Source organism: Trachypithecus francoisi, unplaced genomic scaffold (genome assembly GCF_009764315.1).
Source record: "Trachypithecus francoisi isolate TF-2019V2 unplaced genomic scaffold, Tfra_2.0 Lachesis_group17, whole genome shotgun sequence".
Lineage (NCBI taxonomy): Eukaryota > Metazoa > Chordata > Mammalia > Primates > Cercopithecidae > Trachypithecus > Trachypithecus francoisi.
The window spans coordinates 62,131,786-62,158,358 of NW_022681462.1; the positions used below are offsets into that span (position 1 = coordinate 62,131,786).

Below are 26,573 nucleotides of genomic sequence, written 5' to 3' on the forward strand. Positions count from 1 at the left end.
GGGTAGCTAGGACTACAGGTGTGCACCACCAGGCCCAGCTAATTTTTTGTAGAGCCGTGTTCCCCAGCTCTCTAACTCCTGAGCTCAAGTGATCCACCCACCTTGGCCTCCCAAAGTGCTGGGATTTCAGGTATGAGCCATTGTGCCTGGCCAGATTTGCTATATTGTTAAAAGAATTTTTTGCATCTATACTCATGACAGATTATCAGTCTATAGTTTTCTCTCTATTCCTATTTTCTCATTTAAGCATTTAGTGCTAAAACTTTCCCTCTAAGCATTGCTTTAGCTACATAATTTTCATTTAGTTCAAAATACTTTATAATTTCCCTTGATATTTCCTCTTTGATCTATAGATTTTTAATAAGCATTATTTAGATGTTTAAGTTTTGTGGGATTTTTCAGATGTCTTTCTGTTGTTGAGCTCTACTTTAATTCCGTTTGGTATTATTTGGGAAACCTGGTATTATTTCAGTTATCTTAAATATATATTAAACACATCTCCCTTCCTGGTCTTCTGATGGAAATCTAGGGCTTTAGTCTCTTTGCTCTCCCTTCTGTTCCCTACAACTGAGTCTACCTCTGGGGAAAAGCAGCAGGAGGATACATAGACAAAAAAGCACCTGGGATTCACTCTATATTTTTAGGATCACAGTTCCAATGATTAGAGAGCAGCGCATTCCTCTCTCTGTGGGTTTTAGGTGTCTGTTGGCAGCCACTGCCATCACATGATTATAATTTTGTGTCTGGGGATCACCTGGGGCTGAGATAGGAAAGAAAGTTAAAATGAGGAAGAAGATTCCCCCCAAATCTCTGTATCCCACAGGAGCCCTCTTCCTGCTCTTTAGGCCAGAAAGAAAAGCTTTTCTCAGGACCCACAGTTCTTGGTCTTTGTTTGAGTCCAGGCTGGGAGACATGGAAGAGAAAAAAATAAAAATCGCCACCAACTCATTAGTACTTCAAGTTTTGGTTTCTTTCCCTTGTATGTCTGTTATCATTTACTTTTCAGAGCCTTTGGATGGCTTCTCTAAGCATTATGTTTAGGTTCTTAGCTGCTTACTCCATCTTCCAGAACTGGATGCCCTCAGCCTATGTAGATTTAATTTTTAATAACTTTTTTACATGTACTATTGTATATGTACTATTTATTTTACATGCAAAATAAAAATTTAAATGACATTTTAAAAGAATGAGAAAAACTTTCACTTCCAAATAAAATAGACTAACAGAGACAGGGTTTACTCTCTCATCTGAAACAAACATAAAAAAGGCAAAATATGTGAAACGATGATTTTCCTAGATGCTAATGTCAGGCAACAGTGAAGAGATGGAAAACAAGGTGAGTCATGTGACTCAGCTTAATGCATTGAGAGGGTTTCTAGGTTATCATGCAGTCAGGAGGACTCCAGGCAGAGCCTGGGAGATTGCTGAGCTGAGGAGATGGAACTGACAGTCTGGGGAAACCACAATGCCAGCGCCTTCATGACAGCGCTAGAGAGGTGAGAAGCGCATATGTGAAGAGGGTTCCCTCAAGTATTCATCTGTGTACTGATTAGTGCATGGCATGGGGGTTGTTGGGGGGACTACCTGAAGCCTGGGAAAGAACTACAGGATAGGATTAGAGAGAATAGTGTCTGCTGCTCCCACAGGGCCAAGAATAGTGTCTCTTTCCACCAGCCAGAATAGAAAATTTCAGGATTCACAGGACATTGATTAGAATATTTAGAAAGGTTTTGCATTCATGGTGGTGAATAATCAGCTCTAGACTGAGCACTGATCTAGCTCTACCTAACAATTTAAAAAACTAGACCTAAAAGGACCAAACTATTTCCAAGTAACTTAACCATGACCCAGAATAAGGCTCATGAATATTCAAGGAAATACAAAAATGTCCATTTGCATTGCAAGTTAAAATTCACAATGTCAGCATCCAACCAAAAATTACCAGTATGCAAAGAAGCAAGAAAATATGTCCCATAATGAGGAGAAAGATCAATCAATTGAAACTGACCTAGAAAGGGCACAGATGTTAGAATTAGCAGACAAGGGCATTAAAAGTTATTAAAACTGAATTATAAGTGTTCAAAAGGCTAAATAGAGACAAAACATATTTAAAAGACCTAAGTAAAAAATCTAGAGATATTCACTACAATATCTGAGAAGAAAAACACATTGGATGAGATTAATGGCATAGACATTACAGAAGAAAAGATTCAGTGAATTTGAATACAGCAATAGAAATGATCCAAAATGAAACACAGAGAGAAAAAAAGATTTCAATAAAAAGGTTATCAGTGAGCTGTGGAACAACTTAAGCATCCTAACATACAAGTAATTGGAGTCCTGGAAGGAGAGGAGAGAGTGGGAAGGATCAGACAAATATTCAAATCCAAACCTTCCTCTTTTTGTTTAAAAAATGTTTAAATGTTTAATATGCAATTAATTGTTTTTATTTTTAAAAAACATAATTTCGGCCAGGCGCGGTGGCTCAACCCTGTAATCCCAGCACTTTGGGAGGCCGAGACGGGCGGATCACGAGGTCAGGAGATGGAGACCATCCTGGCTAACACTGTGAAACCCCGTCTCTACTAAAAAATAGAAAAAAATAGCCGGGCGAGGTGGCGGGCGCCTGTAGTCCCAGCTACTCGGGAGGCTGAGGCAGGAGAATGGCGGTAAACCCGGGAGGCGGAGCTTGCAGTGAGCTGAGATCCGGCCACTGCACTCCAGGCCGGGCGACAGAGCGAGACTCCGTCTCAAAAAAAAAAAAAAAAAAAAACATAATTTCAACTTTTATTTTAGATTCAGGGAATACATGTGCAGGTCTGTTGTGTGGATATGTTGCATTATGTTAAGGTTTGGGCCATGATTGATCCCATCACCTAGGTAGTGAGCATAGCACCCAATAGTCAGTTTTTCAATCCTTGCTCTGCTCTAGTAGTTCCCAGTATCTATTGAATGCAACTAATCTAAAAGTTAAAAATTACTGCAGGCCAGACGTGGCTGGTAGGTTGCCAGCCAGTTGCAGGTCTCTAGTATAACGGTATGAGTAAGATAAGATACATCTCATGGTAGTGCAACTGCATAATGAAGCAATAGTTTTTCTCCCAATGCTCCAGTGCCCAAACCTATACTCTTATCAGTGCTTTTCAGTGGGCAAGATGCCCAGAGCCTTACTTTGTGCTTTGATGAAACCTGAGGTAGGCTTGAAAGACAAGAGTATTAACAAGATAAGAATAATCTAAGGCAATATCTCACAGGATAAAACTGGTAGAGTAACAGATGCACATATAAGCCCCATGAGTGTTATGCCAGTGGGAGGTGGGTTCCTGGCTAACTCAAAGGCAGGGGCTGCCCCAAGAAAACTGCTGCTTTGACATTTCCTCTGGAGGGAAAATGTTCAGCCTTTACTTGCAGGTCACAGGATCAGAATCAGGCTGAGCTAGATATGGCTAATCTCCCTATATAGTCCCCAGGCTGATTTAAATCCGATATCTTGACCCTTTTTCTTCTAAATTTTTGCAAACCCATCATCAGGTGATATTTGAATAGGCAAACATTTTTCTAAGGAGACATTCTGAGTTTTGAAAAGAACTTTCTTCCTGGTCCTTTAAAATCTCGGTTTTATATGTTTGTTTGTTAGAGATTGGAGTCTCACTCTGTTGCCCAGACTGGAGTGCAGTGGCACGATCATAGCTTACTGTCGCCTCAAACTCCTGAGCTCAAGCCATCCTTCCACCTCGGCCTTCCAAAGTGCTGGAATTACAGGCATGAGCCACTATGCCTGGCCTAAAACCTCAGGAGTTTAAAAATACTGGGCGGACATCCTTGGCTATTTCTCTGATGATTAAGTAGGTGTCTTTTGAAAGAATGTTGAAAAATGCCTTCTCCCACAGATTCTTGCATTTCAGAAGTATCAGGATTGCACATCAAATGTCCAATTTTTTTATGCCTTTCAGCCAAGTGCTCCCAACAAAGTATGTTCTATGTGGTGGAGCACCCTACATAGCAGGATTAACCCAATGGCCGGTGGGAAAGGAAATAACTTACATGGAGTGCAGACACTGGTGATTGCCTTCCAAAAACCCCTCACCAATCTCTACTTCCTTGTTTTGTTCTATTATTGATGGGAAGTTATATGTTTCTCAGAGTCTGGGTCCTCCCTCCTTCCTCAGCTGCTGGAGTGAATTCCTGGTCAGTCTAAGGCTCTAAGCCAGTCATAGGAAGTATAATGCATCCCCCTTGCCTAAGAGTAGTTTAGGAATGAGCATATGATACAAAACTATACAGTGAGAAGTGAAACTTGGAGAGTTTTCTGGAGAGAGCTTTCCAGGAAAAGTTTTCTCACTGATGAGAAGAAAATGATAAAAAGAAACAGTTCCTTGTCAGTACCTAAAATGGCACTATTGGTGATTATTTTTCCTTTTGAATTAATAATTGCCCTTTGCTTTTAGGTTAATGTGATATTTGTAGTACAAATATCCCTGGGAAGAGTAATACATGGACTTACATTGCCTGAATTAGTTGGTCAGCTCCCTAACAGGGGTTAGGCCAAGTGTGGTGGCTGACACCTATAATCCCAGAACTTTGGAAGGCTGAGGCAGGAGGCTCGCTTGAGGCCAGGAGTTTGAGATCAGCCTGGGCAACATAGTGAGACCCTGCCTCTACAAAAAAAATAAAAAGATTAGTCAGGCATGGTTGTGTGTACCTGTAGTCCCAGCTACTCGGGAGGCTGGGGTGGGAGGATAGTTTGAGCCCAGAAGGTTGAGGCTGTAGTGAGCTGTGATTGTACCACTGCACTCCAGCCTGGGCAACAAAGCAAGATCCTGTCTCAAAAAAATAAAGAAAGAAAGGATAAAAAGGTTTGGGTGGTATAGTGGCTTGCATAGTGCCTCCAAAAAGATATGTCCACGTCTTAATCTCTGGAACCTAATCCTTGGAACTGTGACTATTATTTGGAAAAAGAATCTTTACAAATACCATTAAGTTAAAGATCTTGAGATGAAGAAATCATCCCAGATTATCCAGGTAGGCCCTAAATTGAATGGCAAGTATCCTTATAAGAGTGAAATAGAGATTGACGCAGACACAGAAGAGAAAGTGACTTGAAGACAGAGGCAGAGAGTGGAGTGATGAGGCCACAAGCCACAGAAGCTAGAGAATGCAGACAGCCACTAGAAGCTGGAAGAGGCAAGGAAGGATTCTCCCCTGCAGCCTCTGGAAGGAGGAAGGCCCAGCTGACACCTTGACTTTGGACTTCTGGGCTCTAGAATTGTGAGAGAACAAATTTCTGTTTCTTGAAACCTCCCATTGTGTGTTAATTTGTTGCAGCAGCCTTGGGAAGCTAATTCAGAGGGCATGGGCTTGCTGAGGGCTTAAAAGAAATAAAGATCCTAAAAGGGGAGTCTGGGAGTCAGAAAGAGGAGCTCGTGGACTCTCCAAGTTGGCTGATGGCCAGCCTTTCTTTAGCATCCCAACTTTGACTCTAAGTGGGCCAGTTAGCCTGTGCCTTGCTCCACAGCTAAAGACAAATTCATAAGTTCTCCTCACCACACATTTTATCCTGATCCTAGCTAGAGATGGTGCTCCACACCTTGGTCAATAGTGTTTCAAAAGCATGCCCTTGGACACACAAAAGCCAGATAAACAGTACAGTGGATTGTTCAGTACAAACATTTCTCCTTCCTGGGAGTAAAACTCAGGAATGTCTATGAGCTTTTAGGCTTCCATAAGAACGGGACATTTGGTAGATTCACTCCTCTAGGTGAATCTGCTCAGGTAACTGACATAGTTGAAGATTCTGGCAGAGCTAGGAGTAGAAGGTGGAAGCAAAGGAAATAATATGTGTTGTGCAAGTATCATGACGCTGGACCCATGTTAGATGTTTTACATACACAATCTCATCCAGTCCTCATAAGAATCTCATGAAGTAAGTAGTTGCAGTGTTCTGTCTTATACATGTGAAAACTGGCCCCAGAAGGATATAATGTGCCTATATTCACACTTCTTGTAAGTGATGGAAATAGGATTCCAGGTGCTCTATTTAGTTCCAAAGCCCATGTTTTTCACACTAGGAATTTCTGCCTCATTAGAAAAGGTTTAAGGTTGAAGGCAAAGGATGAATAAGGGAAACTTTGGGTTCACGCTTCTCTATTGTTCTTTCCCCCTAGACAGCAGAAAAATATCTTCAGAGTCCCTGGAAAGGAGGAACCAACTCTGATGAAATAAGTCTGGACTGATTGTTTAAGAAAGAAATACCACTCTGTGTATGAAATGACACAGAGCTTTCACATGGCTCGCTGGAGACCTGAGCTCCTAGGTTACGTTGGGAGCACTGATCACTCAGAGATGAAAAGATAACAACAGTATTTGCCTATCTCAGGTTTTTGGACTTGCTTCTACCCAGACCTGGCGACCAGTGCTGGTGTGAGCCAAAAGTTTTATTTGAAAAAGGAGGCTGCACTATTTACTTTTCCTATTCTAGTTCCCCGTTCCCCCAATCCACCCTCCCTCAGCCTGTAGGATACATTATCCTGGAAAAGGTATACTCACCCTGTTTGAACTGGGCCATTAGCTTTCAGGGGTGGCATAACTAGGAACAAAGCCAGAGTCTCCCTTTTCCTCCAAATATTTGTAAGAAATTACCCAGTGAGCAGAAGCTAAGCTTTTAAGAGAAAAAGGTTCAGCTTACCACAGGGAATATAAAGCATGAAACACCCACTTTCCTGGTTATTATCACCAATTTTTCTGTTGCACCCACACAGTTTCAGAAAATCACGCTTCCTTCTCACTGCCCCTTATCTTCCTTAGAAGATAACTGGTTGGTTTTTTTTCCAGTAAAGGAAACTGTCTAAGTGTCTAATTTTCAAATCAAGCAACCACACACTTATTCCTTCAATTAACAAGTTTGGTTCAGAAAAGGCAGGTGGAAGGCTGTCTCTGGAAAGGCATTCTGGAAACACAGATTGAGACTAGTCTCTCCTTCACTGGTTCGTTTGCTCTAATTAGCCTTAAAGTTTCCCAAAGACTTTTCTGGTCATTTTCCAAGCAAGATCTATTCACCTGAAGTTCAGCTTTCCTGTGACATTTCTCTTAGAATACGAACAGGATCCAGGCACCAAGTCCCTGCCTAACTAGTTAGTTACCAGCTGTGTGATTCCAAGTGAATCACTTAATGGCTCTGAGTCTCAGTGTCCTCTTCGGTACAAAAGAGGCAAGTCATCCCTGCCACCTACTCACAGTGCTGGTCTCAAATCAGAGAAGGTATGTGAAAACACATAGAAAATGTTAGAGGTTGGTGAAGATGTAAAATAACATAATTGTGAAAATTCTCGCCCCACAAGGTGGGTGGGTAAGCTGTCACCCTATTGTTCAGCCTTCAGCACTGGGCAGAGATCCTGAACTCCAATACCTTGTAGTTTCATGCAGAAGGAACATCTCTTTATATTCATTTAAGCTAAGAGCTTAGCTGTGATCCACTCTGAATTGCAGACAGAGTATCCTAAAATAGAATCCCAAACCATGAGATTCCTAAGGAGACATCTTTTCTACCCATGTAGGGACCTCTGCAGCAACACTTCTTTTTTTTATTATTATTATACTTTATGTTCTAGGGTACATGTGCACAACCTGCAGGTTTGTTACATATGTATACATGTACCATGGTGGTGTGCTGCACCCATTAACTTGTCATTTACATTAGGTATATCTCCTAATGCTATCCCTCCCCCCTCCCCCCACCCCATGACAGGCCCCGGTGTGTGATGTTCCCCTTCCTGTGTCCAAGTGATCTCATTGTTCAGTTCCCACCTATGAGTGAGAACATGTGGTGTTTGGTTTTCTGTCCTAGCGATAGTTTGCTGAGAATGATGGTTTCCAGCTGCATCCACGTCCCTACAAAGGACATGAACTCATCCTTTTTTATGGCTGTGTAGTATTCCATGTTGTATATGTGCCTCATTTTCTTAATCCAGTCTGTCATTGATGGACATGTGGGTTGGTTCCAAGTCTCTGCTATTGTGAATAGTCTGCAACAGCATTTCAGACAGCACCATCACGCCTCAGCTGAGACCCTTCTGCTAAGTCTCCTTCTGGGTCCCTTTCTCACATGGGTCAGTTACAACTGTTAGAAAGTGATTTCTAAATAAGAAGTCAAAGCTACTTTCACCATTATTTTGCCTCCTGGAATCACATAGAGAAAGTTTGCCCACTTCTTCATAGGCTGGAAGATACTTGTACATAGCCATCAGGTCCTCATTAGACCTGCCCTACTTACCACCTCAAGTGTATTCCACATGTGACAGGACTTCAAACCTAGTGCCCTCCTGGCTGTCCCTCTTGGGACATACTTAGGCTTGTCAGTGTCTCTTCAAGTGTGCATATTAGTCCTAGTCCTATATTGCTGTGAAGCAAATTACCCTAAAACCTAGTGGCTTAAAGCTATAAGCATATATTGTCTTACACCAACTCAGAGTCAGGAATCCAGCAATGGCTTAGCTGAGTGGCTCTGCTCCAGGCCTCTCATGAGGTCCCAGATGTCAGACTGATTGGAATTCGATGGGAACCTAATCCAGATTTCTTCATCACTTCCACCAATATAGCACAGATAACATCAGACATTTTGCTTACATCAAATAACTCTAGCTCTTCCAGATTTTCCTGACCTATCAGATTATCAATACAATGTAATTAGTGGAAAGGAATTTAGGAATTAACAGATGCAATCTCCTTATTTTAGAGAAGGAAAAACAAAATAAATGGACTTGCCCATTCTAACTAATTATTGTCTGAAACAGGACTTGAACCAGTTCCATTCTTCACCCTGTTATACCTGTTTTTCTCTGTAGTGTGTTACTCACAGCATCAGAGACAGGAAATTCTATATAGGGTATACTCATTTAAGGGCCCGCCAAAGCAAGTGTCTTCTTGGTTCTTTCCCCATATCACAGCCACAGCCCAGCTGTGGCATAATATTCCTGTGTATATTCCTGGTTCTTTCTAATCATCTCCTTTTTTAAAAATTAAAAATGTATGCCATTTTTACTCTTTAAATCTAACAAACCATCTGTTTAATAATGTATTCTCAACCTTGTTGTGGATGGAAATTTTTACTACTCTGTGTTTTTTCTAATCTACAGTTTCCACATTTGTAATAATCTTTTTTTTTTTTTTGAGATGGAGCCTTACTCTGTCACCCAGGCTGGAGTGCAGTGGCACGATCTTGGCTCACTGCAACCTCCGCCTCCCAGGTTCAAGCGATTCTCCTGCCTCAGCCTCCTGAGCAGCTGGGACTACAGGCGTGCGCCACCACTCCTGGCTAATTTTTGTATTTTTTAGTAGAGACAGGGTTTCACCATATTGGCCAAGCCGGTCTAGAACTCCTGACCTCGTGATCTGCCCGCCTCAGCCTCCCAAAGTGCTAGGATTACAGGCGTGAGCCACTGCGCCTGGCCAGTAATAATCTTTTACCACTTCTAAAGTCCCCTCTTCTTTTCTTCATTACTTCACAAAAGTCCACAACACTGTCATACCTGTGTGTTTGTTTTAGTGCTGTGGTTTGTATTTGTTCAGGCTCAGAGGTTGTAACTTCTGTAAAAGATCTAGATTTCATCATACTTTTTGTTTTATTTTGTGTCAGACATAAGTTCCTCTTTTAAAACAATTTTTTAAAAAGAGTTGGAGTCTTACTATGTTGCCCATCGAAATCCTGGACTCAAGTGATCCTCCTGCCTCAGCCTCCTGAGTAGCTGGGGCTACAGGCATACACCACCATTCCCAGCTACTTTTTTTTTTTTTTTTTTTTTTTGTAGAGACAGGGGTCCTGCTATGTTGCCCAGGCTGGTATCAACTCCTGGGCTCAAGTGATCCTCCCTTGGCCTTCCAAAGTGCTGGGATTACAGGAGTGAGCCACCACACTTAGTCTCATTCATTCTAAGATGCATACATTTTCACATTTGTTGTCTCTGAAATTAGAATGCATTGTGTAATAGATACCATATCATAGTTTAATTGTCAGGGCTTTAAAAAATGTTTCTTTTGGCCGGGCGCGGTGGCTCACGCCTGTAATCCCAGCACTTTGGGAGGCCGAGACGGGCGGATCACGAGGTCAGGAGATCGAGACCATCCTGGCTAACACGGTGAAACCCCGTCTCTACTAAAAAGTACAAAAAAACTAGCCGGGCGACGTGGCGGGCGCCTGTAGTCCCAGCTACTTGGGAGGCTGAGGCAGGAGAATGGCGTAAACCCGGGAGGCGGAGCTTGCAGTGAGCTGAGATCCGGCCATTGCACTCCAGCCTGGGCGGCAGAGCGAGACTCCGTCTCAAAAAAAAAAAAAAAAAAAAGTTTCTTTTGTAGTAGTATACGTAACAATGGAACGTCTTGCAATCCATGGCATCTTATGTTTGATAAAATATATTATTTGCATTTGTTTACATATGCACAGTATTTTGTTTGAAAGGATTCTCAAGAAACTGGTAAAATGAAGTGCTCATAGGGAGGAGAACTAGGTAGCTAAGAAACAGAGTGACAGAATTTCTATTGCATTTCCTTTTGTATCTTTCACATTTTGAATCACACCACAAATCTCAACAAATAAAACATTAGGACAATAGATTCCAATTTAAAAAGTACAACTGGACATGAGCCCTTGCAAAACCATGACTTCACAGAGATTTGCATGCAGTTCTGTGTTTGTTCCTAGAGATGGCCAATGAGCACTGTGAAGGTAGGGCTTTGCCACTGTATGCTTCTCTCTTAATGCAGGGTCCAACATGGCGCCTGGTCAGGGACTAACTTTAAATGATATCATTCCTTTCTCCCAAGGTTTTGGTCATGTTTAAATCATTAACCAGATCTTTATTGGTTAAAATTAAGTTCAACATAACTGTTTTCCTCATTGTTTTCTTTACCTTCCAATTGTTCTATAAGGAAAGACACAAATATATCAGATGCTCTGCTCTTACTAGATTTTGACTTCCAACAGAACCATAGAACAGCCTGTAGGGAAATGAGAGAAACATCTTGAGAAGAAAAGAAAAACAGTTTAATTGGCACCAACGCACTTGACAATTGAGTTACTCTGATGGCTCATATGTGGTATTTGCTAAATGAACCAGGAGATTCAGGAAATAACTGTAAGATGTTGGCAGTTGTGCATGGCACTAAAGGGATCACTGTTGATTCCTTCCTGTTGATGAGGATATTTAGAAATGCAAATAGTCACTTCCTAGCCCATGCTGAATATTATATGCACAAAGAAGCCACACTAAATCTGAAGTAAGCAAAATCAATCCTAGCAATCCTGCATGGCAAAGAATAACTGATAACCAGGGAAGATTTATGATACTAGGTCTATTCAAAAATAAGTCAAAAAGGTTAATGCAGAATAGAGATACCGTTTTCAGGGCCAGAGCTTTCAAGTTTGACATAGAATCCAAGCCAGTGCTGGTTGGTGTGGAAAGGGCAGGCTCCAGGGTTATTACTATCAATCTTTGTTGGCATTTGTGGTTCACTCTTATCAGCAAGTTGTTACAGGGTGAAGTCAACTTAAAACCCAGCAGTAAAATGAATATTTTTTTTGTGGCTTGTTTGTTTGGGGTATGGATGCAATAACGACATTTTCTAGAATTAGGCCAGACTTAATTTAATAATTTTTTTTTTTTTTTTTTGAGACGGAGTCTCGCTTTGTCGCCCAGGCTGGAGTGCAGTGGCACCATCTCGGCTCACTGCAAGCTCCGCCTCCTGGGTTCACGCCATTCTCCTGCCTCAGCCTCCGAGTAGCTGGGACTACAGGCACGCACCACCACACCCGGCTAATTTTTTGTATTGTTAGTAGAGACAGAGTTTCACCGTCCTAGCCAGGATGGTCTCGATCTCCTCACCTCGTGATCCGCTTGCCTCAGCCTCCCAAAGTGCTGGGATTACAGGCGTGAGCCACCGCGCCTGGCAATTTAATAATTTAATATAAATTTACTTTTCAATAAGACTGATGATTCAATGTGCAACTAACATAAAACATTACCTGTACTAACTTTACAAAGCAAAGCATAGACTATTTGTTCCAATCTATGGTACAGAAAATATAGTTTTCTTATTTAAATAAGAGATAAGTTTTACTCCCAAATCTTCTTTCCTGTGATTTCCCTTTAAGAATCACTGGCTTGCCTGTTTCCCTGTGGCTTTTCTTTCTCTGTCACACATTTTGTACTCTGTGATGTAATTCTTCCATAGGTCCTGGGCCAGGTATCCTTTCTTTGTTCCTCAGATCTACTTGCCACTTTTCTCCACCCTACTTTCTGCCCCAGGAGGCTGACCTCTACGGGCAACCTCAAGGGCTCACACCCACCAGCTTTCAGCTGAGTTTGGCTTATGGGGAACTCTAGCAGGAAATCGGGGTTGGGGGTGGAGGGGCACAGGAGATGAAGTCAGGGTATGTATTCTCCACTTTTGCCAACTCAGTTTGGCTGTGTCCCTTGACCAAAGAGATCAACTATATTTACTGCTCCTCTCAAGGGGGCCAACCATACAGGACTCTCTCCAGCTACAGTAACCATTCCCTGTCATCATGCCTTCAGGTCAAGAGGTTATAGCAGCATTCTTTTATTTCCCTCTGTGGTCCCCTCTTCCTTGCCCACACCCTTGCAAACAGTGTATCTTGATTTGAATGCAACATTTGTCTCCTACTGGGACCCTGATTGATGTACTCCCCTACGGGAGACCTAGCCTAAATTTGATCAAATGGAATAAAATGCCCCTGAACCAGGGTATTACAGAGTGTAGCTGGTAGATGATCCACATCACTATAATTTGGAACTTGATTAAAAAGGCAGATTTCCCAGGCCCCACCCAACTCTCTCTCTGGAAGTCAGACTGGGGAATCAGTATTTTAAGCAAGTTTTCTAGGTGATATCCAGACACAGCGAAATGGAAGAACTTGTCACAGGACAGATGATGTTTTAAAAATATGCTGCTAATGAAGCTAAGGTTTTTTCAAATCTTATCAGGAAACCAGAGCATTATCTCAATCTCCCACTAGGACTCTAGATTGCTTTCCAAATCTCATCAAGAAGCCAAAAATAAAACCAAGAAAATTAATGCAAGATAATGACTAGTGTAATTGGTTTCCCAGTGACTATGAGACCTTTCTCAGGGTGAGAAAATTCTTTACAAGTATGGTATAAATCTCAGAGGTCAACCATATAAATTGAACATTTTCTGATGGGAAAATCATTATAAGTAAAATTAAGAGGCAAATGATAAACTGAGAAAAAATATTTGCAATACATATCACAGAGCCCTGAAATGGCATTTTTGGACAATATTCTCCAGTTTTCCAGTTTCTTGGATGGGGAGGGGAGAGAGGATTTACTGACCTCTTCACCCTACCAAGGCTGGAAGTCCCACTTCAATCTTAAAAAACAGTCAAGCAAACAAAATCTCAATTATCTTCCCACAAAGCACCTAACAAGTAGCATATTTAATATGCTTGAGTTTCCTTCCCCTGCCCATCCCTGGTGAAAATAAAAGCAATGAAATAGTTTCCTATAACTGAAAAATTGGAAGGGGTGACAGAGTAGGTGGCAGAAGTAGTTCGAGTTCAAAATGAAGAGCAAATGGGTAAATCAGTTTCTCAGCACTTCAGGGATAGTTATATTCAAAAACACATATTTCTTTCTTTCTTTCTTTTTTTTCTTTTTTTTTTTGAGGTGGAGTCTTGCTCTGTCACCTAGGCTGGAGTGCAATGGCATGATCTCAGCTTACTGCAACCTCTGCCTTCCGGGTTCAAGCGATTCTCCTGCCTTAGCCTCTTGAGTAGCTGGGATTATAGGTGCGCACCACCACGCCCGGCTAATTTTTGTATTTTTAGTAGAGGCGGGGTTTTACCATGTTGGTCAGGCTGGTCTCGAACTCCTGACCTCATGATCTGCCTGCCTCAGCCTCCCAAAGTGTTGGGATTACAGGCATGAGCCACCATGCCCGGCCTAAAATACATATTTCTATTAACATAGACCATGCTATTTCAAACATCCTCTGAAAAAGTCACAGGATATTTCTTTGATAACCTAAATTATGTCAAAGCTTTTTCTGCTTTTCAGACATTTACTCCATGGCCCCATCTGCATTGACACCTGCTAACTCAACCCTAGAAACTCTCTGAAATGATTCTCCATGGTCATGTAGACTAAGGAAGGTTTGATAGAATTAGAATGACAGCTTATGGCCAGAACCACCAAACCCATAGACTTTTGATGTGAACTTCATGAAGATTTCTGTTTCTGTAGGAAATAAATATGACATACGGTCACAGAGAACAAGTAGGCTTTGCTCAGGTCCAAATTCTGGGTGACTTCTTAAAACATTCAAAGAGGAATACATTTGAGTGAGGTTTCTCCTCTTCTCCTCTTCTCCCCTTCTATTCCTTCTCCTCCTTCCTTTTTTTTTTTTTTTTCTCTTTCTCTTCTTCTTCTATTAATTCAGACTTATTCTGGTGTTCATTTGAACTGTGCACTATTCAGGCATAGCATTCTTTTTGCCCTTCAATTGAGTTGACACTGACCAGGCACGGTGGCTCATGCCTATAATTCCAGCACTTTGGGAGGCCGAGGCAGGCAGATTGCTTGAGCCCAGGAGTTTGAGGCCAGTTTGGGCAACATGGTGAAACCCCATCTCTACTAAAAATACAAAAAATTAGCCAGGTGTGGTGGCACATGCTTTTAGTCCCCGCTACTTGGGAGGCTGAGGTGGGAGGATCACCTGAGCCTGGGAAGTTGAGTTTGCAGTGAGCCATGATCATATCACTTCACTCCAGCCTGGGTGACAGAGGGAGACCGTTTTAAAAAAAAAATTGAGTTGACACCATCAATATAGTATGACTTTCTTGTATATTACCAGTAAAGACTTTAACACCATTATTTGTCTACTAAATGAAGTCTACTGCTTTAAATAAAAAAAAACCAAAATTCTGTTTCTTATATTTTGAAATAATCTGGCATATTGATTATTTTAATATATCTTTGAATAGGCACTCTTCCTTATTCTGACTCTGGCTCTCTGGACTTCAACTCGTGCAGGTTGTTTGCCAGGAGAGCCAGTGGATTATTGAAAATATTTACAACATTAAAAAACATTTTGGGATAATGTATTTGCAGCACTAGATCACTAACAAATGCAGATTTAGTTGAAGCAAGTACTGCATATAATAATAATTATTTTTTAGTTCTTGAGGTTTTGATAAATAAATTTTGCTCTGTATCTTTGGCTAAAATACTTAAATTCCATACGCGTCAATTTCATCCTCTTAAAATGGAGATAAGTATATCATCTATCTGTCTCAAATGACTATTTTAAAAACTAAAAAACGAAATGAAACAAAAATGTGAAAGCCCTAAAATAAGTATATAAAGTGTTTATTACAATATCTTGAAGATATTAAGGCAATCTATAAGGGTTAGCTATTTTTATTTATTTTTGATTAATAAACTATACAATAGTAGTCAATGTGGCTAGCAGGAACTGTGAATATCTAGTCTGCCTTTTGGAAGGGCATGTTTAAGGGTAAGCCCCATAAAATGTTATACAATATTTCAAAACCATACTGCTGTAGCTCAGTTCTCTAGCTTTCTAAGCAAATTACACACTAAGAATTAGGGTAATCTTTCTGTAGTGCATAGAACACCTCATCAGAATCACCTGGTGTCATCATAGACACATAGATACTACCTTAGACTCATTAATTTAGGATCTTGGGGTTAAGATCCCAAATTAAAGTTGGACATTGGGATTTTTAAAAAGCTCTCCTGGTGGTCTTTAGGTGAATTAAAACTTGATACGTACTAGCTGTCAGGCCTCTGAGCCCAAGCCAAGCCATCGCATCCCCTGTGACTTCCACATATACGCCCAGATGGCCTGAAGTAACTGAAGAATCACAAAAGAAGTGCAAATACCCTGCCTCACCTTAACTGATGACATTCCACCACAAAAGAAGTGAAAATGGCCCATCCTTGCTTTAAGCGATGATATTATCTTGTGAAATTCCTTTTCCTGGCTCATCCTGGCTCAAAAAGCTCCCCCACTGAGCACCTTGTGACCCCCACTCCTGCCCACCAGAGAACAACCCCCCTTTGACTGTAATTTTTCTTTACCTACCCAAATCCTATAAAACGGCCCCACCCTTATCTCCCTTCACTGACTCTCTTTTCGGACTCAGCCCGCCTGCACCCAGGTGATTAAAAAGCTTTATTGCTCACACAAAGCCTGTTTGGTGGTCTCTTCACATGGATGCGCATGACACTAGCTCCATGATTTCTAGTAACAGTCCTGAAAGTTACAGGAATGACAGACCTGGGATGTTCTGAATGACAAAAACTTATAGTAGGAAGTCATGAGAGGCCCTTGTATGTGCAATACCTACTTCTGCTAAACTCTATATTCCAGGATGCTACAGGAGTTTCTTGGTAAACAATCCGAATATCCTTATATTCAGATCATGATCTAAACAAAATAGCCAGTTATATTATATGAACATTATGACTCAGCTAACTTTCCACGTTATTTGCTAAAGCTTATAAGTGCCACTTTCCCAATTTTAAAACATTCTTTTAGTATAATTCATGTACTTTAAGCTCATAATTTTATCATCTTTCACTGTGAAATTAGGTCATTTTTCTGCAAAGAATGTGTTCTATCTGCATTGATGTTGGGGTTAGGAAAGTTTCCATACGCTAAAAATGTTAGTGGTTTTGATTTCACCTATCAGCTTCTTGAAGGATGCTTGCCCATAGTAAAGTTTTCTTCGTGGTCAAAGAAGGAATCATTTTTCTGTGTGCTACTATGTTGACAGTTGCCTGTGATAACATACAACTCTTGAAGCCAGGTGTCATATTTGATAAAGGACTGGTATCGACAATATATAAATACTCTCGTAATTCAATAAACAAAAAGTCCAATTAAAAATTGACAAAAGATTTTAACAGACACTTCACCAAAGAAGATATGTGGAGGGCAAATAAATGCATTACTAATAAAAATTATTAGTCATAAGGGAAATGCAATACCCATATTAGGATGCCAAAAAATTTAAAAACCTGACAGCATCAAGTTCTGGCAAAAATGTAGTACAACTGGAACTCTCACGCATTACTGGTGGGAATGCAGAATGATACAGCTACTTTGAAAAACAATTTAGTAGTTTGTTATAAAACTAAAGACACACTTATGACTCAGCAATTCTGTTCCTAGGTGTTTATTTACCCAAGAGAAATGAAAACATATGTCCATACAAAAACTTGTACATGGATGTTCATAGCAGCATTATTCATAACAGCCAAAAAGTGGAAACCACTAAAGTCTATCAACTGATAAATGGATAAACAAACTGTGGTATACCCACACAATGGAATGCTAACTGGCAATAAAAATAAACAAACTACTGATGCATGCAATGATGTGGATTAATCTCAAATGTATTATAATAAGTGAAAGAAATGAGACTCAAATGGTTATATGCCATGTGATTCCATTTACATAATATTGATATGGTTTGGCTGTGTCCCCACCCAAAATCTCATCTTGAAATGTAATCCTCCAAATCTCCATAATCCCCACGTTTCCAGGGTGGGACCAGGTGGAGGTAATTGGATCATGGGGGTGGTTCCCTTCATGCTGTCCTCATGATAGTGAATGAGTCTCAGGAGATCTGATGGTTTTATAAGTGTCTAGCATTTCCCCTGCTGGCACTTACTCTGTCCTGCCACCCTGTGAAGAAGGTGCCTGCTTCTCCTTTGCCTTCTGCCATGATTTTAAGCTTCCTGAGGCCTCCCCAGCAATGGGGAACTGTGAGTCAATTAAACCTCTTTCCTTTGTCAATTATCCAGTCTCGAGTATTTCTTCATAGCAATGTGAGAATGGACTAATAAAGACATTCTGGAAAAGGTAAAATTATTGGAACAGAAAACAGATCAGTGGTTTGCCAGGGGCTGGTGGAGGGGGAGAAGATTGACTATAAAAGGGCATTTTTTTGAATGATTAAAGTGTTCTATATCTTGATTGTGGTGATGGTTACATAACTCTATGTGTTTGCAAGAATAAAAATGCTGACTTTTACTCTACATAAATTATACTTCAATAAACCCGACTAAAGAAAAGTACACATAAATTTGAACATAGACTGATCTGACACACCATGCTTTTCTGAATTTGAATTGCAGTATGCGAAGGCTCTAGTACTAAAATTCTGACAATATGCATTCCTAGATGAATGTTTCAAGCAAGCACTTTGCAGGATAATTTCAATTTATTAAGGTGGAAGACGGACCAATGGTACTAGATATAACATTTAGTTCTGAATTACAGTATCCAGACATGGCTACCTGTGGTTGGTCTAGATTTGACTAAAATAAATCTGGCCCCATTATGGTGCCATTTTTTCCTTCCTCGAAACCCAGCCAGCCATGGCATCATTAGGATCTTAATAAGCCCTCTGGGGTTTCCATACTTGAATCTTAGACTGTTTAATAGATATTTTAGGCCTTTGAGATGGTCCCTGAGCACTACTGATGAGAAAGTCACCAGGAGAAAAAATTTCAACATGTTTACTCATGATTGCAACCAATTGAATGGCTCTTAGCCAGTGACTTTGCAAGGTAAGTGATGAGTGGAAGAGTGACCATGCAATAGATATGGTATTTCATCTAATATTTATGTTTTTTATGTGTCTTAATCCTATTTATAACTGCATTCATTACAAAATACCTTGGGAATTTGTACAAAATAAGTAGGATAAAGCACCGAACATTTTTATTTTCACCTAAAGATATAAATTATATTGTATTTCAATATGCAGTTTCCATAATTTTACTTTGTGTGAGATAAATTTAAATGTATGTAATCCCTTTCCTTTGATTACAATTCCTTGACAAATCTGTACAATTAATTTCCTCAGCCTTAACTGATGCCTCCTCCAGATCCATTTAATGTTTAATAAAGACTCAGGTTTTAATCTCTTGAATCTTTACTCTTTCTGACAAAGTTACTCTGGCTAGAACAATGGCATCAGCACTAGTCTAACACTTTGGAATCATGCTGCTGTTCCCAGCCAGACTGAAAAGAGGTAATAGGACAGGCCAAGATTGAGAACCCACCTACCAGCCTGGTCAGACTCACTAATAAGAAACTCCTGGCCGGGCGCGGTGGCTCAAGCCTGTAATCCCAGCACTTTGGGAGGCCGAGACGGGCAGATCATGAGGTCAGGAGATCGAGACCATCCTGGCTAACACGGTGAAACCCCGTCTCTACTAAAAAATACAATAGCCAGGCGAGGTGGCGGCGCCTGTAGTCCCAGCTACCCCGGAGGCTGAGACAGGAGAATGGCGTGAACCTGGGAGGCGGAGCTTGCAGTGAGCTGAGATCCGGCCACAGCACTCCAGCCTGGGTGACAGAGCGAGACTCCGTCTCAAAAAAAAAAAAAAGAAACTCCTTTTTCATTTGGAAAACAGAAGTAGACCTCTCTCTGTTTACTAGTCTCTTAGATTTTGCAGTAAATCTCTAGATTTCTGGCTGAATTAGTCAGAGAAGCTCATTGAAGCCAAAGAGTTTTAGTGTTTAGGAATAAGAACGTCTGACAGTGAGAAAAGAGGGGAGATAGGAGCTAATATGTCCTTTTTTTTTTTTTTTTTTGATGGAGTTTCATTCTGTCGCCCAGGCTGGAGCACAGAGTGCAGTGGCGCAATCTTGGCTCACTGCAACATCCACCTCCTGGGCTCAAGTGATTCTCCTGCTTCAACCTCTAGAGTAGCTGGGACTACAGGCACCCACCACCGCGCCTGGCTAATTAAATATGCAAATTTTTGAACTCAGTTCAGGGCTCAGTTTGTGCATTCTTTAATCTAAAACAGCCATTATTTTTTGCCTTTGCTAGTTGTATTACAGTTCTCCAGAGAAACAGAACCAGTAGGGTGTGTGTGTGTTTATGTGTGTATAATAAATACAGCATAAAGACATATGAGAAAAGATTTTTTTAGGGAAATAGCTCACAAAATTATAGAGGCTGAGAAGGCCAATCATTGGCCACCTGCAAGCTGGAGGGCCAGGGAAGCTGGTAGTAGGGCTCAGTCCAAGTCTGAAGGTCTCAGAACCAGAGAAACCAATGATGTAACTCTCACTGCATGGCCAAAAGCCTGAGAACATGGGGCTGAGAGGGTACACTGATTTAAGTTCTGGAGTCCAAAGGAACGTGGAGTTCTAATGCTTAAAGTCAGGAGAAAAAGGGTGTCCCTGCTCCAAAAGCGAGAGAAAGAAAATATTCCTTTTCTCTTTGTTCTATCTGGGCCTCAGCCAATTGGATAGTGTCCACTGAAATTGGGTGAGGGCAGATCTTCCTTACTTAGTCTACTGATTCAAATCTCAGTCTCTTCTGGAAATACTCTCACAAACACAACACAGAAGAAATGTGTTATCAGCTGTCTGGGCATCACTTAATCCAGTCAAGATGACACCCAAAATTAACCATCACACTGATTGACTCTCAGAGATAAAATGTTTGAATTTTCACAAGTACACTTGATTTTTAAAATGGCAACCCACGTTCTGTGTCAAGAGCTTTAACTTACTTTTCTCATAAGAGAAATTTGTTTATACTCTAGACAAATTATTGGGTCCAGGAGTTGGTCTACTATTTTATTGAGTGCCTATTATATGTCAAGCATTATTAGGCACTGTGTGGGTGGAGGGAGAAGGTGGACAGGGGAGGAAAATTTGTTTTTACTTTAGACATGTTTTTGGGTCCAGGAGTTAGTCTACTATCTTATTGAGTACCTATTATATATTAAGCATTATTAGGCACTGTGTGGGTGGAGGGAGAAGTTGGAGAGGGGGAGATAAAAATTACCAATACTTAGTTCCTAGATCCAAATATCTATTAGTAGGTGAAACAGTTGCATCTATTAATATATTAAGAATTTTTGTTCTTGTGAAACTTAGTTTGAGGCCACTAGAGAGAATAGTTTTGTTATGTTTTAGGTGATTAGATAGTACTTTACTTACAGTATTTAGAGATTCAACAGTTCCGGAGCACCTTAAACATTGAGAGTCTCACTGGCCACCATAGTGGAGTGAGAAATGGTCTTCGCTTTGAGTTTGTGGTACAGCTGGCCATCTGTATCTGCATTCGTGGATATGGAACCTGCAGATATGGTGGGCCTACTTTTTCTATCAGTGATTGGTTGAGTATCTGTAAATTTTGGTATCTGTGGGGGGGTCCTCAGACCAATCCCTTGTGGATAGACAGCAAATTGTATGTGGACGCCTTTAAGAGTACCTGCTTTGGAGTAAAGCAGATTATTGGATTTGAATCTCAGATCTACAATTTATCAGCTGATGTGACCTTGGATGAATTATTTAATTTCTCTATACCTGGAATTCTCATTTACAAAAATGGTTTAATAGCAATATTGCATTGGGGTAATTTGTGAATTATATACATAAATACATCTAAAAGCATTAACTTAGTGCCTGGTACAGGTAAGTAATCAATAAAAGTAAGTTATTACTATTATTATTACATTTGCCCTAGTGAGCTAGACCCATAGGGAAAGAACTTGAAAACAGAAAATAACATACAAATGATAATATACCAGTGAATATCACAGGAAGAGCTATATACTTTGGAGTGATAAAACAACCTCCAATCAAATCCAAAACATGTTTCCATTACTCCCAAACCCTATTGCATAGTCTCAAGTGGGTGTACAGATTATTCCGGGCTCTCAGTCTAAACCCATAAATTTCTTGGAATTCAGCACTTGAGATCCAAAAGTAAACAATAGATTGAGCAAGGTCCTAGACAGAAAAGGCAGTTTTTGTGGCAGGGCCTGGTTTATACTTAAGTGATTACAAATTTTCCTTGACAGCCTGTAGTGGGAGTGGCTCTCCTGCAGAATTCCAAGGGAAATATTCTCTGGACAGTCCTTATTTGCCTTTAGAGTAGGCCACTACCTACATAGTTTAATTTTAGAGAAAGCTGCTTCAGGTTTTATTTTCCCAGATGTCTGATGTCTAAAATCTTAACAGGCTATTTATTTTAGTGATTTTTTTTTCTTCCCCAGCTGTAAGGCAAAAATCCCTTGTGGGGAGAGGAAAGTCAAGGTTCAATGCTTTGCTGGCCCACTCTTACTCTCCTCCTCACTGTAGTGAAGCTGCTACCTGCATACCCCAACCCTTGAATCTAGACTGTTTTGCTTGTGTCTCTGCTTCTTGTGGCTGTATCTGGTTCCTACTCTTGGTCGTAAATTCCTCCAGGGCAGGAATTATGTCAAAAGACTTTGCAGTATATTGGTTCACCTTTACCCTCATTACCTCTGCAATGATTTGAATGTCCCCTTCAAAATTCAAGTTGAAATTTGTCATTGTAATAGTATGAAGAGGTGGGACCTTTAGGAAATGATTCGGTCATGAATGAGTTAATACCATTATCACAGGAGGGTTAGTTATTTCAGGAGTCAATTGGGCTCACATACCCACCCCAGTGTGAGGCCCTCCATCATGTTTTGACACAACAACAATGCCCTCTGTCTTGGACTTCCCAGCCTTCAGAACTACGAGCCAAACAAATCTTTTTCTTTATAAATCTACCAGTCTGTGGTATTTGGTTATAGCAGCAGAAAATTGACCATGACAACCCATACCATAAACCTGTGTAGCAAATGCAACATCAAAAGTAGGTGAATAGTAAATAGTAAATTATTGTTGTTGATTTCTATGATCTGGTTTCTCTTCCCACAATCCTTACCAGTGTTCTCTAGTATTTTTTCCAGGGCCATAAATTGTGAAGGAGACTGTGATTGTAGTAGACAATTCTAGGCCTTCTGGAACCATCACGAAAGGCAACATACGACTGTGCTAATCAAAAAGGAAAAAAAAAAATCCCTAAACAATCTCAGAAACTGATCTTTTGTGGCCAAAAATCTCAGATATAGAAGATTAGATTTACTAAATTTAGAAAGAGTTCTGGTTTTGTTTTTTTATCCCCCCAATCACAAAAATTATCCAGTAAAATCTATGCTTACTTTGGGTAGATTTGCAACAAGGCACGTTCACAGGTTACTTCAATAACTTGCTAGGCTGTTCAGTACTCAGAGTCCCTGGAAATAAGTCATTAGCAGTGGAAAACTGCTTTTTAGAATTTTCTAAAACAAATCCATGGGGTTTTGATCTGCTAAACTCGAATGTAGACAACAGCAGCCTTATTTCCCTACTTTTATTTATTTTTATTTAAAATTTTTTTTTGAGACGGAGTCTCACTCTGTCGCCCAGGTTGGAGTGCAGTGGCGCGATCTCAGCTCACTGCAAGCTCCGCCTCCCGGGTTCAAGCCATTCTCCTGCCTCAGCCTCCCGAGTAGCTGGGACTACAGGCGCCCGCCACCACGCCCAGCTAATTTTTTGAAGTTTTTAGTAGACACAGGGCTTAACCGTGTTAGCCAGGATGGTCTCGATCTCCTGACCTCGTGATCCGCCCGCCTCGGCCTCCCAAAGTGCTGGGATTACAGGCGTTAGCCACCGCGCCCGTCCTTCCCTACCTTCATAACCTAATTTACTTCGCTGTATCTGTGGGCTTAAGAGTTTAGTGTGCTCGGTTAAAAAACACATTTTAAAAAAGTCATTTTTCATTTCTACGAACCAGCCCCACCTCGGGATCCTCACTCCAGCCCCGCCTCCGTCCAGCCTGGCTCCGCCCCGCCCCAGTAGGGCCGCGCCTTGGCAGCCTGCGGCTAACTTGGTCCGGAAGAAGCGAGGCGGACCTTCCGGCGTTTGAAAAACTTCCGGCGGGAACCGGAAGGTGCGGTGGCACACACGGAATCCCGGGTCTTCTGACGTGCGGGGCGGGAAGGTGAGCTGTGCGTGCACCTTGGCGGTCGTCTTGCGGGTTCTCAAGAGCTCAGCGCCTGGGCTCCGGTATCTTTGGGACCATTAAAAAAGTTCTGAGCGCTCATTTGAGCAATAACACCCCTTTTTTAAAAGTGAGAAGTTCATTGCATCTTAGTGTCAGCGGTCTCTTACAACCTACCACCCGAAAACCCCTCCTAGCTACCTCGTGATACCTCCTTTCAGCCAAATTGCTGCAGCTCTTAGCGCCTAACAGACGTGGAAAAGCCTGAGCAAACCTGAATTTTTTTTTTTTTTTTTTTTTTGAGACGGAGTGTCGCTCTCGCCCAGGCTGGAGTGCAGTGGCGCGATCTCGGCTCACTGCAAACTCCGCCTCCCGGGTTCACGCTGTTCTCCTGCCTCAGCCTCCCGAGTAGCTGGGACTACAGGTGCCCGCCACCACGCCCGGCTAATTTACGTGGATTGTTTTTGTACCTAAAATTATCGGAGATGGGAGAGGAAGCACCCTTTTCACGGTCATGGTGGCCATGTCTGAATCAACTGCACCTTCTGTAGTGCGCCTGGCATCTAGGAGGCGCTCAGTAACCGGAGGAAAGGAATGAATTGGCAACTCTATAGGCAACTTTCCTCGAACCCCTCACGTGACATGTCGTTAACATAATGTGTGTGGAATGGAAAACCAGACTAGTCTCGGTATTCCAGGCACAGGGCTATAGTCCTTTGTCACATATCTTTCCCCTTTGAGTAAACTGTTTCACCTCATTGGGTCTCAGGTTTCTGAATATAGCAGGACTATCTGATGTCAAAGGTTCTTTCAGCTCTAGTATTTTGTTTTTGTGACTTGGGAATCTGCTAATATTCAAGCACTCTGTTGATCCTTCAGGGAAACTTGTTTAGGTGCCTCTTAAGAAATTGTCCTCTTTTGTTCGCCTTCTTGAATTAAAATTTTTTTTCCCAATTTTAATTTAGTATTCGTTCGTGTGCACGTCCTTTTACCCCTTACTCCTGATTTTCAGTCGTCCTAGTTTAGTGGCTCTTCCCTTAGTAACATCATAGCAACCTCCAAATTATTGATTTGGAATATGCTCATGTGCCCACAGTGATTAAGATAGTTTGAAAGGAGGGAAAAATCCCAAGTCGCTGAATAATAGGAATGTTCTTATGTGCTATCATTTCTTCAGAAAGAGATGGGTGCAATGTGTGGCATTGCCTAAGAGTGGTGGAAAATAAGTGTATATTCCTCTGTAGAGACCATATTTGTACATATTATGTTCATTTAATAGTTGTAGGGCATCTGTTAAGTGCTGGGCTCTGCGATATGAAAGTGAATAAGTCACATGCATTTCCTTCTTTCATGGTATTTACTCTCTTGACAGCAATGCGGGCAATAAACAAGTAATATAAAAGAATAATTATAGATTATGTTATAACTTACTACTGTATACAGGAAGTAAATAGGCTCCTTTTAAAATATAACTGAGAAACCTATTTTAGGCCTAAAACGTTAAGATCTAAGGGACGCAAGGAGCCAGCCAATTGACAAGCAGGGGGAGGAATACTCCAGGCAGAGAGAACCTGAGGTGGGAAGGAATGTTGTGACAAGAGCTGAGGAGCTCCAGCAAGTAGTAAAGGTGGTTAGAAAGGTGGGCAGGCTTGAAGGCAGTCATAAAAAATGTGGCTTGATTCTAAGTGAAAGATGGGGTGGGAAGTAATTCGGTGTTTCTAAAGCATTTTCTTTTTATTTTATTTTATTTTATTTATTTATTTATTTATTTTGAGACGGAGTCTTGCTCTGCCGCCCAGGCTGGAGTGCAGTGGCCAGCTCTCAGCTCACTGCAAGCTCCGCCTCCCGGGTTCACGCCATTCTCCTGTCTCAGCCTCCCGAGTAGCTGGGACTACAGGCGCCCGCCTCGTCACCCGGCTAGTTTTTTGTATTTTTTTTTTTTTAGTAGAGACGGGGTTTCACTGTATTAGCCAGGATGGTCTCGATCTCCTGACCTGGTGATCCGCCCGTTTCGGCCTCCCAAAGTGCTGGGATTACAGGCTTGAGGCACCGCGCCCGGCCATCTAAAGCATTTTCTAAATGATCTTGAGTTGATAAGTGGAGAATGAGTTGCAAGGGCAAGAGTGGAAGCAGGGAAGGCAGTTAAGAGGCTAGTGTAGTAGTTCAAGTGAGGGAGGTTGAGGACTGAAGACTCACTGAAGATTGTGGAGATTCAAGACATATTTTGGAGGAAGATCTTATGTGACTTACTAATAGTCTGGATATGGGAGATGAAAGAAAAAAAGATTTGCAACATTTTGACTTAGCAAATGGAACTTCGTAGGATGATAATATGTTCATTTTCTTGATTATAGTGTTGTGTTTACATATGTCAAAACTTACCAAATTTGTACACTTTAAACATATGCAGTGTATTGCATGTCAGTTATATGTCAGTGAGGCTGTTAAAAAATCTTCTGGCCAGGCGCCGTGGCTCACACTTGTAATGCCAGCACTTCAGGAGGCCGAAGCAGGCAGATCACCTGAGGTCAGGAATTTGAGACCAGCCTGGCCAATGTGACGAACCCCGTCTCTACTAAAAATGCAAAAATTAGCTGGGTGTGGTGGTGCATGCCTCTAATCCTGGTTACTCAGGAGGCTAAGGCAGGAGAATTGCTTGAACCCAGAAGGTGGGGGTTGCAGTGAGCTGAGATCACTCCAG

General features: G+C 41.3%; 1 protein-coding gene across 2 annotated transcripts in view; it reads left to right on the plus strand.

The window, feature by feature from the left end:
• Positions 1 to 23,801: 23,801 nt before the first annotated feature.
• SRBD1 (S1 RNA binding domain 1) overlaps positions 23,802 to 26,573 on the plus strand; it is a 230,814-nt gene continuing 228,042 nt past the window's right edge. For both annotated transcript variants that reach the window (XM_033175816.1, XM_033175817.1), the window contains exon 1: positions 23,802 to 23,872. The gene's annotated coding sequence lies outside the window, so the exon portion shown is untranslated. The remainder of the gene's footprint in view (positions 23,873 to 26,573) is intronic.